General features: G+C 40.6%; 1 pseudogene; it reads left to right on the top strand.

Moving 5' to 3' along the window:
• Positions 1-1,669: 1,669 nt before the first annotated feature.
• On the top strand, positions 1,670-10,352 carry LOC127158051 (phospholipase A and acyltransferase 4-like; annotated as a pseudogene).
• The last annotated feature ends 3,800 nt before the right edge of the window (positions 10,353-14,152 follow it).

The raw sequence follows: 14,152 nt of genomic DNA, 5'->3' as shown, positions 1-14,152 counted from the left end.
GCATGGTGATGGTGTGGTTGGCCTGGGAGGTGACTGCGGGGTTGACTGGAAACAGTGCTGCAGACAGTAGGGTGACCAGTGCGTGATGGTCCCCCTGGCCCAGGAGATGGTGGGTTCGTGAAGGTGGAGCCAGGGGTATCCCAGGATGAGTGGAGTCTGTGGTGATGAGATGACGAAAAACCTGATAGTTTCCAGATGGCCGGGTTCCAGACGCAGTGTGAGATCTTGAGTGATGTGGTTGACGCGTCCGGTCCCTAATGGTCTCCCGTCGAGGGCGGCCACTGCCACGGGGGAAGAACAAGAAAGAATGGGCAGCCGGTTAATTTTCACAAAGTCCTTGTCAATGAAATTCCCAGCAGCGCCGGAATCTATTAATGCGGTGGTCTCCACAGATACGCCCTCCACACCAAGTAAAACAGGTATCTCACAACGGTTTATGGTAGAACTAGGAACACTCACCGCGGTGGGGGATCGTGGAGGTCGCGTTGGGCAGGTGGATCGGATGTGTCCCGCTTGACCGCAATACAGGCACAAGTTGTTGCGAAGCCTCCTCTCCCTCTCCTCAGTGGTGAGTTTGGTGGCTCCCACCTGCATCGGTTCGGGCGGTGCGGCGGCCGCGGCCTGGGGCTGGGAGGGTGCGGCGATGGAACGATAGGGCTTCCGGGCGCGCATCACATTGTCGATCCGAATCGAAAGATCAATGTACTGGTTGAGAGAGAGACCTTCGTCCCGACACGCCAATTCCACCTGCAAGTCGGAGTTCAAACCTTTGCGGTAATGGAGTTTGAGAGGGCCGTCATTCCATCCGCTCTGGGCCGCCAGTGTGCGAAACTCCAACGCGTAGTCGGCCGCTGTGCGGCGCCCCCTGACGCAGCGCCACGATCTGTTCGCCTGCCTCGCTGTTTTCGGGAGTGGGTTGGAACACCTCCTTAAAGCTCCGGAGGAAAGTCGCGAAGGTGGGGTAAGTGGATTGTCCCAGATCCCATACCGCAGTGGCCCATTCCAACGCCTTCCCGGTTAGGAGTGAGCAAACAAACGCTATTTTGCTTTCATCCGTGGCATAGAGGTTGGGCTGTTGGTTGACGAATAGCGTGCATTGCAGTAGGAAACCCTTGCACTTACTTGCAGTCCCATCAAATTTCTCCGGGAAAGCGAGGCGAGGGCTGGCAGTGACGGTCTGAACTGCGGGGAGTGGTGCAGGTGGAGGCGGGGCTGCCGCGGCGGGTGTCGAGGCGACCTGCAGGCCCTGAACCGCCTGTACCAGCTGTTCCGTTAAGGTGGTCAGACGATCCAGTTGCTGCTGATGTCGGGTTAACATGGCGGCTGTCGCTGGATCCGTAGTCGGCGAAGTTTTCTGTGACGCGGCCAGAGAAGACTCGTGAGGCGTGGGATCCATTTGCAACAGCTTTAATGAATCGGACAGTGTAAACAAGCGGGGGTCACCAACAACAGACAGGGACAGTGAAGGCAAATCCAATAGAATGGTCAAAGTCCAGGCAAGGGGTCGAGGCCGGCGGCGATCAATAACAAAAGTCCGAGGGAGAAGCGAGGGTCGGTGGAAGGCAGGCAGCAGAGTATCACAAACGAGTTTAACAGTCCGGTTGGTAACGATAAAGGCAGTCCGATTGAAAACGCTCAGAGTTGGGTACATGACCAGCAAAACTTTGCGATGGTTGTGCCGGCGAGGCACGCTGAAATGGCCGCCGAAAAGGAAGTGACCCGGGAGCACCCGGAACCGGAAGTGAGCGCCCAGGTACGGGATTATGGGAAATGTAGTTAGTACTCGGGTGAAGGCTCCCGCTGGTGCGGGACGGGGGAAGCCACAGAGACCGTGCCTGTGACACTAGCATTTTAAAAACATTTTTGTATTAATAAACATTTGTAATTTTTACACTTTACCCATGTCTCCTGCCTAATTCTCTGAGGGAACCAAACCTGTGTGTTTGATCACTCACTCAATTTTGGGGGTTTTTGAGGATTATTCCCTGGGGTAGTTCCTAGGGTGGAGTAGTCGGATTCTCTTATTGGCAAAAGCTTGAGTTTGGCTTTCAAAATTGCACCGCTCTGTCACGTGCATATATCTTAGAAGAGGCATATATCTATATTAATTAGTATACTGAGCTGTGTTATTTACAGTGTGCTGTAGTTAACATTCCTTCACATGGGTGTGGATATGATCGTCTTTACCCATCCACAGATGAAATGTCGATATGATTTACGTGTTTAGGTTCAGGTTGGTGTCATGGGGTAATTTTCATTTTTGGGTGAATTATCCCTTTAAGCCTGGTCTCATTGGTCTCACTAACACCCTAGATATAAATGGATATTAATCCTCTTTACCTGTCATTCACAAGCTACATGCACAGTAAAGAGCTATAAAGAAGACATTTATAGAGTTTTGTTTCTTACAATGGATTGTAGGTAAATATCCAGCTCATCCAGCACCCTTTTTCTGCTATCTGTCTTACAAAATATCCCACTACTATTTATGTGTGATAAACCACTGTAAACAATTCAGATCGTGAGTGAACTATTCGAATAAATCAAACTGAATTGTGCAAATCCATTTGTCTGGTAAGATCAGAAAACAAATTTATTTGCGAATTTGTCATAGCTAGTTCTGATTCTAAACAGATGACTGAAAACACTCAAGACTGAAATATTATTGTAAAAAATCATTTACAGGTCAGTATATGGTAATTCCATTGACAAGGATTATCAGTGATAATGAAGAAATAAAAGTACAGATTCTTTGAAGTCAGTAAATGTGTAGTTTATTTTATTACATTTAAATAATTTAAATAAACATTCTTACTCACACTGGAATCTTTGATTTTTATTTATTTTGTTGTTTCAAAATTAAAAGGCAATGAGATGCACACACACTGAACAGTGGGAATTGAAGAACTTAAAGTAGAATTGTGGAGGCCTTTGATCATTCAGAGTCAATTAAATTAAAATAAATCATTTAAATAACCAACTAAACTTTAGTGTAAGCATAGACACAAGTCCAAGCACCAATGAGCCATGTATCTCATTGATTTACATTAGAAGCATCAGAATTCATCATATACATATCAGCATCTGCAGCAAATTGCATATTTTTGCTCGGTTTGAGTTCAAGTTTTTTCCTCCACATTCTCACTATATCAGACTATATGAGCTTAAAAAGCCTGATGCAACAAATATTCAATACCAAACAAAACACATATGCAGACTTGAAATACACTTCGAGTGGGTTAACTGTGGCAAATTCAATTGAATGGGTATGATTTGGAAAGGCACACACGTCTTAATAAAAGGTCTAACGGCCGAAAATTCATATCAGAGCAAAAACCAAACCCTGAGGACAAAAAAAAAAACTGCCTGTAGAGCTCAGAAAATATCTGCCAATGGACAAAATAAAAAAAAGATGATTTTTCTAAACCCAATAGCATTTTTTTCTTGTTTTAAGCATCACTTCATTGTAGATTTTGCTTCTAGTAAATATATCTTGATTTATGGATGTTTGGATTTTTGTACTGGAAACCAAGACAAAGAACATTATCTGCATGCAGCATATAAATGCATTTCTTACTTTCATGAATCATTTCTTTACATCAGTAAATCTAAATCACTTTTATTGTATGTGTTTCTCCAGATACCACAGGTATGATGTCTTTCTGTTTCCTATAAAATGAAACTCTTGTGTGACACTCCTGTTCCTCTAAACATATTAGACTAATGATGATGGAGAGAATGTGTGGCATTTTACTGTATTCATCAGCTGAAAGTCTGATCACTCGCCTCTCCTCAACAACACACATGCATCTGACGTACAGAACGCAGACTGATGTGTGCTTTATAGGGCATGAACTTATAGTTTAGGGTTTTATATTTAGCTGTATTATATATTTTGAGCACCTAAGGAACTGTAATGATTATTCCAGTGATTTTTGTGTAATACAATGACTCTCGAGAGAAAGTGCACAAGACTTTGAGATGAACTCGACCAGCGAATCAAACCCTCCGTCACTAATGAGCTTGTGTTTTCCTCATAACTGATCAAACCTGATTCTTTCCATCATCATCATTATCATCAGTCAAGTATGTTTAGAAGAATCAGGGCGTCACATTATAGGAAACAGAAACACATCACACCTGTGGATTCTTGACAAACACACACATTCATCTCCAACTCCAATTACCTGATTAAATAAGAGACAGGTTTAGGAATTAAAAACTTTTTCAAAAAAGTTTGTTTTATGTTTTGTATATTTGATCCATCAGGCTTTTACAGCTCATATAGTCTGATATAGTGCAATTATGGAGGAAAAAACAGCTTAATTTTATTATTTACAGTCTCAAACTGAGCATAAATATGTAATTTGTGGCAGATGCTGATATATCGATCATGAAATTAAATTTAAATCAGTGAGATCTTTATAAGAGTAGAGCAGATACTGACACAAAATGATGTAAATATCACTCTATATTTTCAATAATGTGTCTTAGTAAGATGAGATTAAAATGATCCAAATATATAATGTAATGCAATCCAACAATGATTGAGAGAAGAACAAATAAACATTCCTCAAAAGATCCTGATGATCAGATTTGAGGCTAAAAATGAGCAATCAAGTATGTCTACATCTGCAAATATGACTACAGTTATTCTGACATTTATTTGATAAAAATCAGTCAAGATTGTCAAGTTGGTGTAAGGGTTTAGGGTTTGGGCAGTGCTTGAAGTGGAAAAAAAGAAGTGCCAATATTTATTACCACTTTTCTTATGTGTCTGATTTCACATCCAAGATGAGCACCTGCTTTATTCAAAGTCAACTTCTTTTGACTGCAAACCCATGAAATTGCATTTACCCAGCCAACATATTTCTATTTATTTTATTTTATTTTATTTTTTGCTAATGAAAATCTCTGTTCTCTAAAAACATGTTTTTTCTTGATTGTGTGAATGTTAGCGAAAACATCATGGGAACATTTTTTAAATGTTCTCTAAACATTTATATAACATATAAAGAAATCATAAACATGGAAAGGAAAAACATAATTTGAATAGTGCATTATGTGGCATACATTTTTTCTTAAATTTTCTAAACATTTTTTATAGTTAATCTCCTCCAGCAAATCTAAATCACGTTTATTTTATGTATTTCTCAAGACACCTCAGGTATGATGTGTTTCCATTTCCTATAAAATGAAACTCTTGTGTGACACTCCTGTTCCTCTAAACATATTTGACTATTGATGATGGAGAGAACCTGTGAGACTTTATTTTGTTGATGAGGAAAGCACACCACTCCTCAACAACACACGCCATCTCAACACTATGCAAATGTGAGCGTCGGATTCTTGTTTTTGTGTGTGTTTGTGTTTTCCTCACAATTGATCAAACCTGATCAAATTCTTTCTATCATCAACATCAGCAGCATCCAAATATGTTTCAAAGAATCAGGGCATGGCAGAAACACATCATACCTGTTCCCCACCCCAATCCTTTCTTGCCATCTCAAGTGTACAATTCTGGTCACTCCCCCAGATGGAAACAGGGTATAAATGTTTTGAGTTTCTAACAGGATTTGAGTGAAAAGCTGAAGAGCAGTTGGAAGTTGCCATGGACTGGGTAAATATCACTTAATTAACTCAAACAATTGGGAAGAATGAAAAATAACATTACCTACAAACAAATAGATTTTTTTCTTTTCTGTTGTTTTTGATAAAAACACTGTTTGATACTATTAATCAACATGCTTATTGCTCAAGGGTGGTCACAAAGCAATTTCATGCTACAGAGAGAAAAGTTGAAAAGGTTGGAAAACTACACAAGTTGTTCTGAAAAAGCAACAGTAATAGCTAAACTTAGATATAGTTCACTCTGAAACAAGTATATATGTCTTTGAAACTTAACTTTGCCCCAAAACAGCTACTGTACACTTTCTTATTTGCAGCCACAATGATATTGTTTTGTTTTAAATAAAATAGTATGATATTAATATTTAACTAATTTTAATGACTCTGTATCCTTTTTTATTATTATTACACCTGATATTGTCTCCTATAGGACAGAAAACCAGAGCCTGGAGACCTCATTGAAATCTTCAGAGATGGATATGAGCACTGGGTGATTTATGTTGGAGATGGATATGTGATTCATGTGCCCTCAGACTGTGAGGATTTTTTCTTTGTTTCATGCTTCACTTGCTGCCAATTGAGCTGACCTTGCATTGAATCTGAAACTTTGCATTTAGGTCTCATGAGTCATGATTGTTTTAACTTTTCATTTCTTTCTCTATAGCTGAGCATGCCAGCTCTGGGAGCGGCAGTGTGATTCCAGGAAAAGATGGTTATGTCAGAGTGAAGAAAGAAAAACTGCAGGATGTGGTTGGCAATGATAAATACCGTATCAACAATCGTCTGGATAAGAAATATAACCCACGTCCCACTAAAAAAAATTCTACAGGAAGCTAAAGATTTTACTGGAGTGGAATTTCTATATGATTTGTTAGAAAGAAACTCTGAGCACTTTGTTACACAGTTGAGATACGGAAAGCCGCTTTCCCAGTAGGTACAGCTGTTCGGCATGACCTCACATACACAATTATATTGTACTCATAAAAATATTGTCTCAAAATCACACGATTACAGACTATATTATGCCAATATGTTTGAAATTAATATTAGGATTAAGTTCACAATAGCAACAAGTTTTCACACAGTGACATAAAAAAAAAAAAAAAAAAAAAAAAAACACTTTCTGTTTATTCTTATAGGTACAAAATGTAATGGACTTTCTTATGGCTGGTCCTGTTGCTGAAGCAAATTCAAGAAAAAGGAGAATCAGGATCAACAACATGAAAATGGGAAATGAACAAATAAAAGTACAGTTGTGGAGTCTTTTGATTGTTTAAAGTCAGTAAATGTGTGGTTCATTTTATTACATTTAAAAAATTTAAATAAACATTGTTACTGGCACTGAGATCCTTGTTTTTATTCATTTTACTGTTTCAAAATTCAAAGGCAATGAGAAGCACACACACACGTCCTGATTTTGCTCAGTATGATAGATGAATGACACTGATGTACAAGCACCAAACACTGACTCTAAGCCTAAACTTCACAAAAACTATAAACAGTTTTTTTTTTTTTCAAATCTGATTGGTTAATCAGTGATATGTGTCGGGTCCCCACTATGATAGCAACAACACTCAGGAATGTTTACAGAACAAGCTGGAAGCCAGTGTGCCTGTAGCTTTCTCTATCTCTGTTTTATCACGTGATAGAAAGTGTAAGGTCTTCTCAAGCCGTACAGCTGAGCCATCTAATCTGCGGCCTATTAGGTATCAAAATAGAACAGCTCTAGAGACAAAAAGTAATGGCATCAAGTTAGCATTTTTAAACATTCGCTCACTACATTCGCTCACATGCAACCTGGATTTTATGTTTCTAAATGAAACATGGCTAGAAGACAGCTGCAGTGCAACAGTCCTCAATTAAACAGCGCCCCCTAACTTTACTTTCACGAGTGTCTGCAGAGCTGTTAGGAGAGGTGGAGGTGTAGCTGCTCTATTTAAAGATGTCTATCAGTGCAAGCAAGTGTCATTTGGTCAGTACTTGTCTTCAGTGGTGGACGAAGTACACAAGTTGAGCACTTGAGTAAAAGTACAGATACGTATAATAAAATTTTACTCCAGTAAAAGTAAAAGTACTCTTCTTTCAATTTTATTTGAGTGAAAGTACAAAAGTAAAAAATATATTTTTGTTGTTGATATGGATTATGTTGACGAGAGTGATGTAGTAATATTCAATGTGAAGTTTACACTGCGATGTACCTGAGAGAAAACATATTTGACCATCTCATTTTCACCAGTAAGAAAAAAAAAGTGTTTTAAAGCTTGTTTTGCATAACGTCACAGTTATATATGACATAAGAATAAGACCTGAAGTTAGCAAGAACATTTTAAGGAAAATATAATTATATTTTCATAATGATATTTTCCTTTCAAATATTGTCTGTGTAAAATCACCCCTGGTCAAATGCCCCCAGAGGGCATCACTTTCCACTTTGATAATTACTGTAGTTACCATGATCTGAGCATGACACCCTTTCTTTTTCCCTCGGATGTAATCTATCCTCTGTTTCAGGCAGAGAAGATTAGCGTAAAGTGCTGGTAGTTTATGTTCAGGAATCTTCTGCATTCCCAGAGAAGGTTGAATACATGATAATGTGTATTAACTAGGTTTTCCTCTGCTTTGCCAGAGAAGGTTAACAACAGTTGTTCTGTGTTGACAAATTTATCCTCTGCTTGCCAGGGAGGTGTTAGAAGTGTATTGTTGTGTCAGAAAGACATTACAAAATGTCGAAAAGGAATGCGAGGTTGATTCCAACAACTGAGAAAGGTGGACTAGCTACCCCTTTATGGACAGACAATGAGTTCAAATCATTGTTAGGAGAGCACATGGACTCAATAGTGACAGAGTCAGTCAGATTGGACTTAACAAAGAAATGTGGTATTGATCCAGAAAAAGTATGGTCAATTGAAGAATGCAAAAAGGTACTTGGAGCATGTATCAGAAAGAAAAACATTAAAGGCATTATCTGCTGCCACAGAGAATTTACCTTGTCCTTAGCACAAGAACAAGCTCAGTGTATTGCTAAGTTAAAAGAACAAAACAAACAGCTGCACACTCGAGTGTCTTGTCTCACTAAAAAGGTGGGCCATAACAAGGCCTCAACCAAGTGATTTAAACGACCAACAGTCAGACTTACAGTCTTTGACTTACAGTCTTTGTGTAGACAAGAGGACAAATGCAATACTAGAAGGATAGAGAAAGATTCAGCAATTTCAGTTGAAGTATGTGGAGCAAGACAAAGGGCTCAGAGTAGGGTAGAAGGTGTTGAAACTGTTCCATCTGCAACCCCCATACTACAGTTACAAGCAGTCCATACAGTGCTAGGACCTAAAGATATAGAGAGACTATCCCAGAGCTTACCCTCAGCACGCACAAATTTTTCTGAATTTAGAAGAGCATTGACTAGCAAAATGCGTCTCTAGGACATGTCATTTGCATAAGTCACACAGCTGATGTCACAAATTCTAACTGAATCTGAATTCAACAGTTTTGAGTCTGCTGTTACTTCTGAACTACAACATGCCAGTAAAGCGGATTTGAGAGAAGGTGTTTTGAAAATTCTTAAGAATATCATTGGACCCAAAATAGACTGGTCCAGAATCACTAACTGTGTGCAAAGGAAAGAAGAAACTGTGAATGAATACACTGTAAGGTTCTGCCAGACAGCTGTAACTTACAGTTGAATAGTTGATGATTCTGAAAGTGTGCTAGATGACAAGGGACCCTTAGTCCGCATCTGGTCAGATGGCCTTGTAGCTGAGTACAGAAAAGCCTTGACATTCCTAGATCTAACTTGGTCTAACAAAACTCTCAGAAGTAACCTAGACATGTTAGCTATTTGGGAAAGAGACTCTGATGTTAAAGCAAGTGTAAAGACTGCAGCAGCATCCTTTCAGGTCAACACAAAGAACCAACAGAAGCGTAAATGTCCTAAGAGGGAGGGTAATTGTCATTACTGTGGTAAACCTGGACACTGGATGAAAGAGTGTAGGAAAAACAAAAAGTATGTAAGAGAAATGAACAGTGTAAATCAGCTCCTACTCAGTCTGCTTGCAACTCTGAAGCAGACCCTCCCCACTACACCAGACTTGTGGGGCAGCTTGCTGAGGTGCTAACTGTTAAGGCTGTTCTTAATTACCTCTGTAATCTACAACAAAGATGAAAAGATTCTTTGTAAATAGAACAAAAGGAAGTTGACTTCCTCCCACTGGGGGGCTCTGGTTAAGTACACTCACAGCCAAAAACAATACTACAGCACACTCCAGTCACTCACCTATCCTCTATGGGTTATGATGTTTGCTATGACTGATGTTTCATTAGAGGATGGAGTGATTGCACAGTTAAGTTCGCACACTAACTACAGGGACAGACTAGGACACACAGGCCAGTGAGGAGTCCAGGGAAGAACCGAAGTGCAACAGGCCTCGGGGGCCAACCCTGTGGTGAAGATTTCCTCATAGGTTTTTTCCCCTCATCAGTTTGTCCCCACCTCACTGGTCCATAGGTGTCAAATGACTAAAGACTAGGTCAACAAAACCACTATATGATCAACAGAAGTCTAAAAATGTCTATGCATGAATACTGCTGGTCTGCTGTTTCTCTGTTTTCTTGTATTGCAGGTATGTGTACATGCCATGATGTCTTCAAAAGCAGCATCCTGGAGTAAAGCATCACCTCAGACATCCATGAACAAGCTTCACAAGGACAAAGAGTCATCTGAGTGAATCTATGTGGGAAATAGACTACAGAAAACTACAGACTACACAGCCATTCAGGCGCCATGGACGTCAGGACTTACACTCTTACACTACATGGTTTTCCGTGTCAACATGTAGCTTGTACGTGTTACCATCCATGTCGTATGTGTCAACAGTTATGGTTCTGAAAAGAACTATTACACCTAATTAAATCTAGGACAAGACACAGAATAAGATATATGTGCCTGTAACTATTTCAAGTTACATGAATGGAAGATGGAGCTCAATGTTAACAAACATAGGCTATAGAATGGATTTATGGAGGTTTAAATTTGAATAATGTGAGAGTTATTAGAACCCTTAAAGGGGGACTGAAAGAATTACAAATTTAAGAAACTTTTTAAAATATGCTGATCCTATGTTCTGACATAGCATCACGTGAAAACCTAAGGTGCAGTACATTGTATTTAGCAGTTAAGGTAAATATGATGACATCAGACAAATGATTCTCTCAAGCAAAGTTTGTAGCAAGAGGTTCCTGCCAGTTCCTGTTCTCTTATTGTGAGTCAAATGAGCCAGATTACTCAGATGTTCACCTTTTGTTTGTAATGGCTCTTGGTACCTCTGCCCAGTCTTTGAGTAGTTATGATGATTGGATTAGGACTGGTGTAAAGGGCGCAGGCTGCTATGCCTGAATACTTCATTTGCATGCTTTGTTTGGGGTTGTCACCCAGGTGCTTTGTCTCCAGATCTAAGCACTGCCCCCTAAATGTATATAAACTACAATGTTTTACTGCCTTAGTTAGACTTTTTGATGACTGCAGTGCCAAGCAGCGAGTATCTGAATAAAGAGAAACTTCTGCTTCAAGATATCCAAAAATGTCTCCTGGTATCTAAGAAAAAAATTCACAACAGTGTGCACAGCTGGGTGTGAGACAAGAAACTTAATTTTAGAGATAATTAGATAATTAGAGAATTATTTAGAAAATAATTTGCATCAAATACTTTTATAGGGGATATAGTTTGATATCTTAAATGGACACATATTTTGAATATGCATTATGATTGGATGAGCTAGATGCCTGATAAGGCTATAAATACGGAGTCAAGGCATTTTTTCCTTTGTCACACTCTGCAGCTGCACTGTAAAAAAATTTCACCAACTTAAAAACTCAAGGTTTGCAGCCGCCTTAAAACTTATTTTATTGTAGTGAGTTGAAATGAAACTTATACTTTTAAGTTGATTTAACTTATTTTAAGGCAGCTGCTGAGCAAAGTTTTTCCATTTAAACTGGTGAAAATTTTTACAGTGTATGACTGTTGACTATTTCTATAAATATTTAAAAGACTTTCTGCCTCATACTGAAATAGATAATTGACACAATCATTTTTCATCATCCAGATGTTATGCTGCATGTTAGCTTGCTTGTTGTGCTCATTGTATAAGAACATTTATTTTTCACACATTTAACAAGAAACTCTGCTTCTAACCACCGGTCAAGAGCTGTAGTGCCTAGTAGCTGATGTTTGCGATGCTGTTTTGACATTAAACTAAAAACTTTATTTAAAAAGTACAATCACAAATTTCTTGCAGCTAATGTGACAAATAAATTAATGTCGTTTTTAAATAAATGGCACAATATTATAATCACCCACCAAGAGGCAAAATACTGTTTTTCTGAAAATTGCAGCTCTGTCAGGCTGTCATGGTGTGCGATGAACGAGGAGCAGACGAGAAAGTCCAATGCACACACTTTATTAAATAAATCCACAGAGCAGGCAGGAACAGACAGGCATGCAGGAAAATCCAAACAAACGAAAACGACTAGCACGAAAAGACAAAGCAATCACAGACGAAGACATTGAGGACAACCAAACTTAAGGAGGGCGCGCTGGGGGAGGCGCCGGCTCTGGAGGGCGTGCCGAAGCCCTCCAGGGCTGAACGGGCAACCGCGTCAAGGACAGGGACCTGGGGAGAGCAGGGATAGAGGAGGTAGACAGAGTAGAGAGAGAAGCAGAGAGTTCATAGGGTAATGCCGCCACCATAGGAGGACCTACAGCCGGAGCTGACATCTCTGGAGGCATTGGCGCGGCTTCTCTGGTGGAAGAGGCCTCTGGAGCGGACTTCAGACCAGACGGGACCTCTGGAGTAGACCTGACTTCAGACGGGACCTTTGGAGCTGACTTGAGCTCAGACGAGAGCTCTGGAGCAGACGAGACCTCTATAGCAGACTTGAGCAGACGAGACCTCTGGCGTAGGCTTGTGATCAGACGTGACTTCAGGGGTGGACTTGTGAACAGACGTGATCTCGGGAGCTGACTTGTGAACAGACGTGAGCTCTGGAGCAGGTTTGTGAACAGACATTACCTCAGGAGCACGGTGTGTAGCCCACACACACCAAATGGCAACCGCCATTAAGGGAAGAGCAGCTGCGGGTGGCAGGGTCTCTTTATTGGCCATCATGATCATGGGGGACATGACATGGCGAGGCTCTGGGCAGTCAGACGAGACAAGGCGGGACTCTGGGCGGTCAGACGAGACGTGACTAGGCTCATGAAGATCGGTTGTAGCTTGACCTGGCTTGTGAGGATCAGCGACAACTTGACTTGGTTCGAAGAGACCAGCAGTGACTTTACTTGACTCAGGAAGAGCGGCTCTGACTTGACCTGACGCAGGACACACAGCTCTAACTTGACTTGACACAGGAATAACAGCTGTAGCTTTACTTGACCTTGGAAACACAGTTGTAACTTGATTTGACACTGGAACAACAGCGATAACATGACTTGACACAGGAACGACCGCTGTAATTTTGCTTGACTCTGGAGTGGCAGCCGTATCTTGACTAGACTCTGGAACAGCAGCTGTAGCTTGAATTGACTCAGGAGAAACAGCTGCAATGCGGATATTAGCTGCCCGCACAGACACTAGTGGTGGGTCCAGCATGCTAGCCATCAAGATCGGCCGTGATCTCAAAAGGCTGGCTGCGGACGGAGTCCGAGATTTGGCCGCGATCGCGGCTGGAGTCCGTGAGCTGATCGCGGGCTCTGGACTGAGGACGAGGGAGGAGTTATGGTGAACTGGAAGGGGCGAGGGAAGACCGGACAGAGCGGGCTCGTCGGAACAGTATGTGGAGAAGGTTGGCTGGTGGTGAGCTGGAGCAGCCACGTGTTTTCTAATGGGGGGGGGATTAGAATCTTCCATTCGTTCATGTTGTTGTCGGTCGGTGATTTCTGTCAGGCTGTCGAGACGAGAAAGTCCAATGCACACACTTTATTAAATAAATCCACAGAGCAGGCAGGAACACAGGAAAATCCAAACAAACGAAAATGACTAGCACGAAAAGACAAAGGAATCACCAACAAAGACATTGGGGACAACCAAACTTAAATACACAGAACAAACCAATCAAAAACAAGACAGGTGATAGTGATTAGACAATGACGTGACTAACAAGGACAGGAACAGGAAGCCCAAATATGGGCAAACACCGGGATAACATACACAAATATTCCAAAAGGTACACACAGGTCTGACATTCACAAACTTTAAGTTTCTAACAATACATTTTTATTCATCTAACAGGCAAATCATCATAAAAAAAAATACTTCACAACAACAATCGTATGGCCAAAGCTGCATGTTTATTTGAATGTTCATATCAGATTAGACATTTTTAATATTCTAATTTCTGACATAACCAATAACAAAATAACGTTCCATGTTTTTAATATTTTTGATGTGTCTAAGGAAAAAATAAACAGCACTTTCTTGTAGAAAGCAACTGATTTCCTTTTTTAAAAATTTGCTGGATGCATCTTCCAAT

Source organism: Labeo rohita, unplaced genomic scaffold, assembly GCF_022985175.1.
Source record: "Labeo rohita strain BAU-BD-2019 unplaced genomic scaffold, IGBB_LRoh.1.0 scaffold_1318, whole genome shotgun sequence".
NCBI classification, from domain to species: Eukaryota; Metazoa; Chordata; class Actinopteri; order Cypriniformes; family Cyprinidae; genus Labeo; species Labeo rohita.
This window is presented reverse-complemented; position numbering and strand designations above follow the sequence as displayed.